The following is an 11,514-nucleotide window of genomic DNA, read 5'->3' as shown; positions in this document are numbered from 1 at the left end:
ATTGGTCATTATTGGAGACCCTTTTTTCCTCTTTAGCATGGTATACTGCCCCCCAAAAAACTGAGGAAAGAGCCTCTGGCCTTCAATTCATTATGGTTGCCCCAAAAGTTTCCAAATTAGCAAAATATAGTAATTTTCATAATTCAGGAATGAGAAATCTAAATTCTCAGGAATTTCTGAAGTCATTATTTTATACTTTTATAACATTTTGTTTATATATTTTTAAAAACATAAATGTTAATCTTAGTAAGATTTAAAAATTAACTATGGCCTATAACAAATATCTAAACAATAAATAATTGTGTGAACAGCACTACATGGAATTGTGTCGAAATTGCCAACTTAAATACTTACTTGCAAAACTTGTTTCTTGGAACATCATTCTTAGGATTTGCATAACATTTACTGTATGTATAAACTTACTAATTTTATTTTATTTACAAGAATAACTCACCGTTAGCAGATAGGGCCATGAACACACACTTATGACAACAGCTATAACAAGACTGATTACATCATGACCACTTCACTCCTACAGTAAGCAGGTAGAGCAGGGATCCCTACAGGGGGAAATTATCCCTCCAGTTCTTACTAGCTCAAACTTCCTCCCACACTGAAGCATTGCCGTGGCCCCTTCTTAAGCTTGCATGGTAATCTGCCCATCCCAATCCTCAACAGAAAGAACACATCGTAAGTCTTAGACAGTGGCCACAAGCCCCTGAACTGCTACTTGGCCTCCCCAATAAAATCTAAACTTGTTCTGGTAACCCAAGGCTAGTAACAGGCTAATTTAGGCTCTGACTTCTAGTGATGATGGAATTTCTAGATGACAAGCCTCAATCAAAGGGACCCACTACTTGGGACTATGCCCTAAGCCTGCAGACTCAGGTTGGGTGCTCTGGGTTCTCACTGTTAATCACTGCTAGTGGCCATTGGTGATTAACTCAGTCGTCTTTTTTTTTTTTTTTTTGGAGACAGAGCCTTGCTCTGTTGCCTGGGCTAGAGTGCTGAGGCATCAGCCTAGCTCACAGCAACCTCAAACTCCTGGGCTCAAGCAATCCTTCTGCCTCAGCCTCCCAAGTAGCTGGGACTACAGGTATGTGCCACCATGCCCGGCTAAATTTTTCTATATAGTTTTAGTTGTCCAGCTAATTTCTTTCTGTTTTTTAGTGGAGATGGGGTCTCGCTCTTGCTCAGGCTGGTCTCGAACTCCTGACCTTGAGCAATCCTCCCGCCTTGGCCTCCTAGAGTGCTAGGATTACAGGCATGAGCCACCGCGCCCGGCCATAGTTTCCATATTAATTTTAGAATCTACAAAAGTACTTTGCTGGGATTTTTTATTGGGATTGTGTTCAATCTATGGATCAATTTGGGGAGACCACCAAATTCGAGTCTTCCAATCCATAGACAAGGCATATCTCTCCATTTATATAGGTTTGCGTTTTTGTTTTGTTTTGTTTTGTTTTGTTTTGTTTTTTGAGACAGAGTCTCACTCTGTTGCCCAGGCTAGAGTGAGTGCCGTGGCGTCAGCCTAGCTCACAGCAACCTCAAACTCCTGAGCTCAAGCGATCCTCCTGTCTCAGCCTCCCGAGTAGCTGGGACTACAGGCATGCGCCACCATGCCCGGCTAATTTTTTCTATATATATTTTTAGCTGTCCATATAATTTCTTTCTATTTTTAGTAGAGGTGGGGTCTCGCTCTTGCTCAGGCTGGTCTTGAACTCCTGAGCTCAAACGATCCGCCCACCTCGGCCTCCCAGAGTGCTAGGATTACAGGCGTGAGCCACCGCGCCCGGCCGGTTTGCGTTTTTTTATAAATAGGTCTATGTATTGGATGCTATTGCAAATGGTACTCTTCATTTCTCAATTGCTTTTTGCTGGTATATAGAAATACAATTGATTTTCTTTTATAATTTGCTGAATCATGCAATTATTCTTCTAGCTGTGAATATTGGACACATAATGCTAGTATTGTTTTAGTATTTATTTGTATTATCTATTAATAAAGAACAAATTCAAAACACTGATGAATGGCAATATTCACATTGGGTTTGGGATACTCATTCTTTTTTTTTTTTTTTTTTTTTGAGACAGAGTCTCACTCTGTTGCCCAGGCTAGAGTGAGTGCCGTGGCATCAGCCTAGCTCACAGCAACCTCAAACTCCTGAGCTCGAGCGATCCTCCTGTCTCAGCCTCCCGAGTAGCTGGGACTACAGGCATGCACCACCATGCCCGGCTAATTTTTTCTATATATATTTTTAGCTGTCCATATAATTTCTTTCTATTTTTAGTAGAGATGGGGTCTCGCTCTTGCTCAGGCTGGTCTCGAACTCCTGAGCTCAAACGATCCGCCCACCTCGGCCTCCCAGAGTGCTAGGATTACAGGCATGAACCACCGCGCCCGGCCTTTTTTTTCCTTTTCTTTTTTTTTTTTGAGACAGAGTCTCACTCTGTTGCCCAGGCTAGAGTGAGTGCCGTGGCGTCAGCCTAGCTCACAGCAACCTCAAACTCCTGAGCTCAAGCGATCCTCCTGCCTCAGCCTCCCGAGTAGCTGGGACTACAGGCATGCGCCACCATGCCCGGCTAATTTTTTCTATATATATTTTTAGCTGTCCATATAATTTCTTTCTATTTTTAGTAGAGATGGGGTCTCGCTCTTGCTCAGGCTGGTCTCGAACTCCTGAGCTCAAACGATCCGCCCACCTCGGCCTCCCAGAGTGCTAGGATTATAGGCGTGAGCCACCGCGCCCGGCCGGGATACTCATTCTTTATATAAAATATTGTTGGGGGGACAACTACCAATTCTCACACTAAAGTTATATGCTGAAGAAAATGTAAGAACATTGTGTTCTTATATAGCTAAAATGATTTTAAACTTTAACTCTCTTAAATCCCCATATGAAAGCATTATAATTCATTTAACTTCCTCCACTCATATTCAATATTCTTCTATCAGATAATATACCTTATTATATGTATGCATATGTATTTATTTATACTGAATAATATGTTTAAAGTTATACCATTGCTTAAAGTTTTAAAAAAAGTTTTAAAATATAAATCATTTTTATTGAAGCATATCATATAATGCTCACAGTATTAACACTAGATTTGCCCTTTATTAAAAAAACAATATTTATCACACTTAGATAAGAGTACATAAGTGGAACATACATGGAGCTTATGTAGTAACTATATTCCTTGACTTTGTTTCCCTTTTTGTTTTTCTACACATATCCTTAAATACTGGTACTTTGTTTCTGTAGGACATATTCTCAAAAGTAGGGTGTGACCATTAGCATGTGCCCAATAGCCATAAAGCATAACAATAACATCCATAAATCTATGACTTCGCACAGAATGAAAACCTTTCTAATCCTGAGGAAACTACCGGACTACTGGAAGCCAGTTCCTTTGCCTCACCACAGGGGTGACCACTCTCTTCTGAAGATTATGTTCATAATTCCTGTGCTTTTCTTTGTGAGAGAAAGAATGGGGGAGGGAAAGAAGGGGAGAGGGAATGAGAGAAAGATGTTGATGTAGATATAGATATAAAAGTATGTAATTTTGTTATATTTAAGCTTTATAAAAATGGGTAGCATGCTGAAATGATGTTTACCTTGAAGCGCATGATGATCAGTAAAAACCACTCCATAAATATTTAAGTTAAATTTCTAGAATTATTTGCATAGTTTAACAAAATGTTATTCTATAAAATATCCTAACAAAATGTTATTCTATAAAATATCCAAATAACATCTGTGTTAACAAATATCAATGGCTCTTTAAAAGTGGTGAAAGACAAGCTAATTATGTTTTTTATATACCAATATATTTTCCAGTAACATGACACTGTCCAGATATTTGGAAATAGGCTATTTTGGCAAGAAAGAGCTTTGCTGAACTCAGGAAAGCACAAAGTAGATACAACTGAAGGTTTCTGAACTTTTGAAAAGAAAGGTTAATTTTCTATAGATGATTTTTCACAACTGTGTTTCTTATATTCATGCACAGGTATCGTAATTGCTGTATTACCAATTTGCTTCATGAGATGGAGATATGAGGCATAATAATAACAAATACTCTCAAAAAGGAAAAATAACTTTGGGTATTTTTGAGAAAATGATTTATTCACAGAAGAGAAACTACAGCTTGCAAGATGTCATTTTAAAGGAGATAATCTTCCACATTACAAATTTTTGGCTTCCAGGAGAAATGTTTGCTGGGATTGATAATAAATCATTCACTCATTAATATTTCATCCATGAACTGAGTGAACTCCTTCATTTATTTACCCATTCATTTGTTCATTTTTTCATTCACTGACCAAGCACTTAGTTTTCCCAATATTGCTAGGCATTGGGGGTATAAAAATAAGGAGGATACAATCTCTATTCCTCAGGAAGCTCACAGCCTCAGTCATGTAAGGGACAAAAGTACATAAACTATCAATTAGAATATATCTGGGGCATAATCACAGAATGGGTTAAAACAAGGTGCAGCAGTGGCACAAAGAGAGAAATGGCTAGCTCTTATCGAGTAGGAGAAGATGCTTCAGATGGGTTTTCAGGAATGAATAATTGCGAGGCAGTTGAGAATGGAAATAAGTCTAAAGGAACAGTTCAGACAAAATCAGGTGAGCATCTATGGGGGATAGAAAGGAGAAAATAAACACACAAGATGTGGAGGAGGCAGAATAGGTTGGACTTAATGGCTAAATGATTGCGGGGATCAGAAGGGAGGAGGAAATTTTCTGGGCAGCTTCAAACAAGTTCTGGATAAAAATTTAACATGACTAAGAGACTGAAAATAATTTTAATAAAACACTTCTACTTATATCTTAAATTATAAACTGCCTTCCCACTCCTTCCTTCTTCTTGAGAGCTCACCCCATTCTGTTTACTCTGGCATGGTGAACTTGTTCTTCCTGACAGATGAGTCAGTCTCAGTCTAGATTTGTGCTGACATGTATTACATTTCCTGTAAAAGTAAGAAACTAGCATGTCATCTCTCTCTCCCACACACACACATACACACACATACATGCACATGCCACACATACACACACACACACAGACAAGTACATAGAAGAAAGGGTAGTGTCATTTGTAGAAAATTACAAATAAAAAGATATGGAATGACTATTTATAGAGCAGAAAAACAATCTTGCACTCACGATGCAACCCAGGAAATGTGCAATTGTTATCCTTGAGTGTGCTTAATCCTGGGCTAGAACATGGGACTTACTTCAGGTATTTAAATCACGATTCACGCACATCTATTTGGAATAGTTTGTCTAAGTTGTTTTGTAAAATCCTAATATTTACGCAAAAAATGAGAATCTAAAATTTAGCTTTTGCTTCCAGTCTTCCTTTTAATTTGTGCTGTGAACTTAGTTCTGTTTTCACTTAATATCCATATGTTTAATTTTATTCATCCCTAACACAGGGTACATAATACTACACACCCAATGAGTGTGTGAGATTCAACAGGAAGCAGGCTTGCCATGACCCCACAAACCAGCCCAGACAACTGCCAGAGGCAACTGGAGGAGGAGAGAGAGAGGAGAAGCTGAGGTCACAAAGAGTACCTTCCCTACAGGCAGAGTAGGGAAGAGCCAGAAAAAAATTAAACTTCAAAAATTCTGACTTGCTGTTAAAACTTTTGTGTCTTTTTGATTTGCATACTGGTGAAACAAAAAGAATTCAGGTATGTATATGTGAATCCCATCCAGGGATTTCCTCAGCCTCCCAATCCATATCTTCATCTGCATCCATATCCCCTTTGTCTATATCTACACCCTTATCTAGCTCAAACCCACTTTCATAGCTTCTCATCTTCCTACCCCTCATACCTGGATCATCCTCACCAATAGAGTGGACAGAGGAGCACTGGGATCAACCGCAGGCGATATTCAATGACTAGAACAAACTCAGCAAGTACAAACTCCACCTACCTTTACAGCATATTTCTGAGAAAATTTGTGAAGGGTTCGAGTCTATATTATGTAAGATGTAACATGAGTTAGTGGAAGGAACATAAGAGATTTATAGCAAAAGGTCATAGGTCCTGGGGTTCCTTGGAGACATGGTTGATTCTAGGCCTAGACAAAGGAAAATCTAATTGAGCCTGAAAATCTTGTGGTGTCAGAAAATAAAGGACTCAAAGCACCACCACCAACAGCCCCACAATGACAGAGCATATCAAAAGCACACAGGAGTCAACCTAAAGGAATTCCCAATGGCCAAAGTTGGAACAATTTGAGCAATAAAATAAATGATAGTGTTGGATTATAATCTAGTAGGATAAAATAAATACCCATGAGTCCATACATAGCAATATAAATAAATAACTGAATGAATACCTACATAAATAAATGGGGGAGAAAGGAAAGCTCTTCTTTACAGGAGAATTGTAATTAATAAATGCAAGAGGCTTTTTTTTTTTTTTTTTTTAATGCCTCTGCTCTTGCTGCTGTGTGGGTGGCATGGAGCGAGGAGACAGGGACCAGTGAGTTCCCCATGGGCTCCTGCACTGTGGCCTGGGGCCCCTGGCAATGCAGGCTGCCCACCTGCATTCCCTGAACATCCGGGCCTGGTCCCTGGAGAGCGGCTGCTCATGCCCACCAAGATGGTCCCCATCCCTGCCCTATGATGGGCACAGATGATACTCAGGTAAAGGAGAATGCGGAAGCACTGGTGAGGAGAGTTGCTGCTGATGTCTCTTACATGGATGCCTGTGAAGTCAGTGATGCCGAACTTGAGAAGTTTGTGAACTCAACTGGCTGACAGAAACTGAGAAGTTTGGCAACTCCTTTGCCTTTGAAGGCATGTTGAGTGAGCAAGTGAAGACTGATATCCAACAGGCAGTTGCAGGTGATCCTTGGTGGTTACCTGTGAAAGGTGCTAACTGGAAGGGCCCGACACTACCGGTCTACACAGGCTGGATTATCCAGTTCTCCACGTCTCCTGGAACGAAGTGGTTGCCTACTGCACATGGGCAGGAAAGCAGTTGCCCATGGAGGTTGAGTGGGAGCATAGCTGTCGAGGAGGCCTAAGAAATAGACTTTTCCCTTGCAAACTGCAACTGAAAGGCCAAAACTATGCCAACATTTGGTAGGGTGAGTTTCCGATGACCAACACTGCAGAGGATGGCTTCCAAGGAACTGCGTCCATTGACACCTTTCCTTCCAATAGCTATGGCTTATCCATCACGGTGGGAAATGCATGGGAGTGGACTTCAGACTGGTGGAACGTTCATCCTAAAGAAACATTCAATCCTAAAGGCCCCTCTTCTGGGAAAGACCAGGCGAGGAAAGGTGGACCCTCCATGTGCCGTAGAAACTCCTTTCCCTAAGTATCGCTGTGCTGCTCCAAGCTGGAACACACCTGACAGCTCTGCTTCCAATCTGGGATTCTGTTGTGTCACTGTCCACCTGCCCACCATGGACTGACAGCCAGGAAGAGCCTTCCTGAATCCAAGAAGTTGAGTCTCATCTGCACTGGGCTTCCCTCAGAACTCTGAAGATCTTATGCAAAGAATTTTCATCCCCAGGTTGGTTACAAACCTGTCCAATGGCCAAAGGAACCGTCTTCCAAGACCAGTTTGCCCCACTGAAAATAGACCAGAAGAGTTATTTTGTTTCAGAAAAATAATACTTAAATTCTACAGTTATCATGGAATAAACTTACCTCATTTCTTTATGGACACCTGGAATTTTTTTTTTTTTTTGCCAAATAAAAAACATTTATTTTTTGTACATATACATTTCCAAAGTCCTAGCGATTTTTATAACTTGCAAAAATAACATATTCATATTATAAAACTTAAAGTCCCACGGAGCTATTTACTAATGAATGCGGTGTGTATCCATCCAAATTTTTTCCTGTACAATTATAAATCATTTAAATTTAATTTTCCTTACAAAAAATGGAATCATGCTATGCCTATTATCCCAAAATAAATTTTTCTTTTTTTATTTCAAAATATTTAAGGGGTACAAATATTTTGGGTTATTATGGGTTGTTTTTATAATGCTTGAGTTAGGGTTATAAGTGTGCCCATCATCCAGATAGTGTTCATCGTACTGATTAAGTAAGTTTTCACCCATCTCCTCCTTTCCCCTTCCCCCTGCTTGCTTTCCACTGAGTTTTACTTCCCTCCATGCACATGTGTGCTCATCAGTTAGTTCCAATTCATTATAATAGCAAGAACATGTGGTGTTTGTGTTTCCATTCTTTAGCTACTTCACTAAGGATAATGGTCTCCAATTCTATCCAAATTGTTCCAAAAGGCATTAATTCATTCTTTTTTATGGTTAAGTAGTATTCCATGGTATACATATACCACATTTTGTTAATGCACTTCAAAGTCATTTTATCAAAAAGAAACCTGCACTTGAATGTTTATCTCAGAATAATTCACAACTGCACAGATGTGGAATCAACCCAAATGCCCATCAATTCATGAGCAGATCGATACCTGGAATTTGAACTAATGTCATTCAGTAGAATGTAATGGCTTTGGAATAATTTCTTTGCTTTAAATAAATATTTTCCAAACTCACTTTTAATTTTCACATTAAAAAATATTTAATGAATGTATAATATTCTAATTTTTTTTTACTTTTTCTAATGTAGATTATTTTAATTCATATTCTCTGAAGCTTTTCTCAAGTTTTGAAGCTTCAGATGCTACCTAAAATTCTAACTTTAAAATAGTTACATTATTTTCACACTAATCTTCTCTGAGGAAATAGAAGTCAAAGACAGATAGGTTCCTGAAAATATGGCAAGAAAACAATTGATCTACATTATAAAACTGGAGGTGTATTCGTCTAAGAAAAACACAGGACTTAAAAAACATAAGACTTTTAAAATTAGACTCAATAATGCCACACACATTTTAATACAATATTAAAGGAAATGCTATCCTGATAAACATTAACACTGCTACCAAACATTATATAATATAAATGGTAAATATAAACTATAGTTTCTTGGGGATAAGTTTATGTTAGGGAAAGTGTGTTCTGTGAGGTTGCCATTGGCTCATTCTACTTGTGATAGAATACATTTTTTGTTTCCTATAAGGTAATATACTTTATACCAACTATATTTCTTCATTTGCATTTGTATAGATTTTCATATACATAGTATCATTAAGCAGGACATCCTGATCATAAATACAAATTTGCTTAGGGCACAGATCATTTCATTATAAGTAAGCATTAAGTGATTAGACGTAAATTAACACTACAAAAGAAATATGCCTGTTGCAAAAACTGATTATATACCTACCTGCATTGCTAAATATCTTATTTTTCAACATAACTTGATATGTGTTTAGTGCTTCAGCACACATTTCATTAGCTGAATATTGACTGGCCAAGTTGAAAAGATGACCACCTGAGGCCGCTTTCACCTATGAGATTTCTAGAGATTAAAACCCTATAACAAAGTTAGCTATTTAGATCAAGATACCCAACCAATTAGGAAATTAAGTAAACAAAAGAAATATCTTTCATTCCAAATGACATAGAATATTACAACATGAAGAGTGGTCCTTTAAATTTCATCTTAATTTTCTATGTATTCTATTTAATTTAAGTAGTATCTGCCATCCATTAATCTCTGGAAGATCTACAAAGAATAACTATGTGTCATTAATGCTGCTGATAAAAGAAATCAGCCAAATAGTGGAATAAATTCTCTTTGTAAATTATGTTAAACATCATGTGGAGAGCTGGGTGTGATGGCTCCTACTGTAATCCCAGCTTGAGGATAGCTTGAGCCCAAGAGTTCGAGGCTACAGTAAGTTCTGATCACACCACTGCACTCCAGCCTGGGTGATGGAACAAGGCCCTCATCTCTAAAAAAAAATTAATAAATAAACACTTTTTCAAAATTAAAAAACTTCATTTGGAAATATTTTAAACCTTAAAGTATATCAAGAAACAAGTTGTATAGTAAGAGCTCTATATACAAAATTACAATTTAAGTCATTAACTTACACTAAATTATATTCCTAGTAAAAAAAATGATCATCATCATAAATTATCCCTGCAAGATTTCATGGAATTTTTAAATATTAGCTGTAAATAGTAAGCATCTAACATTTTAAAGTTTCAAATCACTTTTTTTTCCATTTGTTTAGCACATGAAGACTTTGTACATGAAAATATACCCTTTAAACAGCAGTATAAACATCAAGGAAGTGTCTTTTCGAATTAAAAAGATTTTGCTAGAAATTAGAGGCATCAGCTTTTTCCTCCACTACCCTCACAGAACATTACCTTATTTGCCTAGTTTCAAGTCCTTGAAAATCACCAACTCAAAAGTCTATATTACAATCTCATTAAAATAACCACCCTAGATAGGCATAAATATTAGCACTCTTCAAGAAATGCAGCCTAAAGACCCTACCGTCAAATGAAAAAAAAAAAAGAAAAGAAAAGAAAAGAAAAGAAATAGCCATTGGAAGTACTTACTAAGTTATTAAAAACAACTAATTAAATACCATATCTGAGCAATGAAGTACTATTCAGCAGTAAAAAAGAATGCGCCAATGACACAGGTAACAACATGGAAGAATCTCAGTTATGCCAAGTCAAAGAAGCTTTACATAAAACTGTACATTATGCACTGTTTCATTTATATGAAGTTCTAGAATAGGCAAAGCTAATCTAGGATAGAAAACAATCAGAACAGTGGTTGCTTCTTGGAGTGGGGGTCAGGGATTGAATGGAAAAGGGCATCAGAGAATTTTCTGGGGTGATGATAAATGTACTGGATCTTGGCAGGACTTCAGGTCACACAGGTGTATGCACTTGTGAAAACTCAACAAAAGCATACTTGAGATTTCTGCTTTGTAAATTTTATCTCAAAAGAAAAAACTGTAAAAAAAATTAACTGTAATTAATATGCATGCTGAAGCACTTAAGGGAAAGCTTAATATCATTAATTTAGCTTGAAATGCGTAAAATAAGACAGATTAATAGATGGATAGAGGGATAGGCAAATGGACAGATATGTGATAAAGCAAGTACAGAAAAATGTTAATGGTGGAATCCAGGAGTAGGCATAATGTTCATTTGTAAAATTCTTTAAACTTCGCTGCACATTTGAAAATTTTTGTAATGAAATGTTGAGAAAAAATGCAAAAAATGCAAAATAAAGTAAAATAGAAGTGTGAAAGTTGAACATATGAATTGGGTCATTCTTGTCATACCCAACTAAACAGAGTCAAGAAGCCAGAGGGAAAAAGCACTCAGGACATACAACATTGCTCCAAGAATGGAATCCTCTGCAAGTCCAGCTGCTAACACTGCCTATTGTAATCTGACACCCCCTTTATCTATGGCTGCTGAGATAACTTGCTGCAACTCTAGGACTACTTTAGCCCACTTCCATTGCCCACCAATCAGAATTTGCCTGCTTCCCAGAAACTTACTAGTGCCAATGCACTTTCACAAAGAGCACTAGGTAACATTTCTCCTTTTGATAAAACCTCCAA

The 11,514-nt window shown here is 37.6% G+C and overlaps 1 pseudogene; it reads left to right on the top strand.

Moving 5' to 3' along the window:
* The first annotated feature begins 6,388 nt into the window (after positions 1-6,388).
* Positions 6,389-7,575, top strand: LOC138380474 (formylglycine-generating enzyme pseudogene; annotated as a pseudogene).
* Positions 7,576-11,514: the final 3,939 nt, after the last annotated feature.

The sequence above is a fragment of the Eulemur rufifrons genome, unplaced genomic scaffold, assembly GCF_041146395.1.
Source record: "Eulemur rufifrons isolate Redbay unplaced genomic scaffold, OSU_ERuf_1 scaffold_477, whole genome shotgun sequence".
Lineage (NCBI taxonomy): Eukaryota > Metazoa > Chordata > Mammalia > Primates > Lemuridae > Eulemur > Eulemur rufifrons.
The sequence above is the reverse complement of the archived record's forward strand: the minus strand, read 5'-3'. Positions and strand labels throughout refer to the sequence as shown.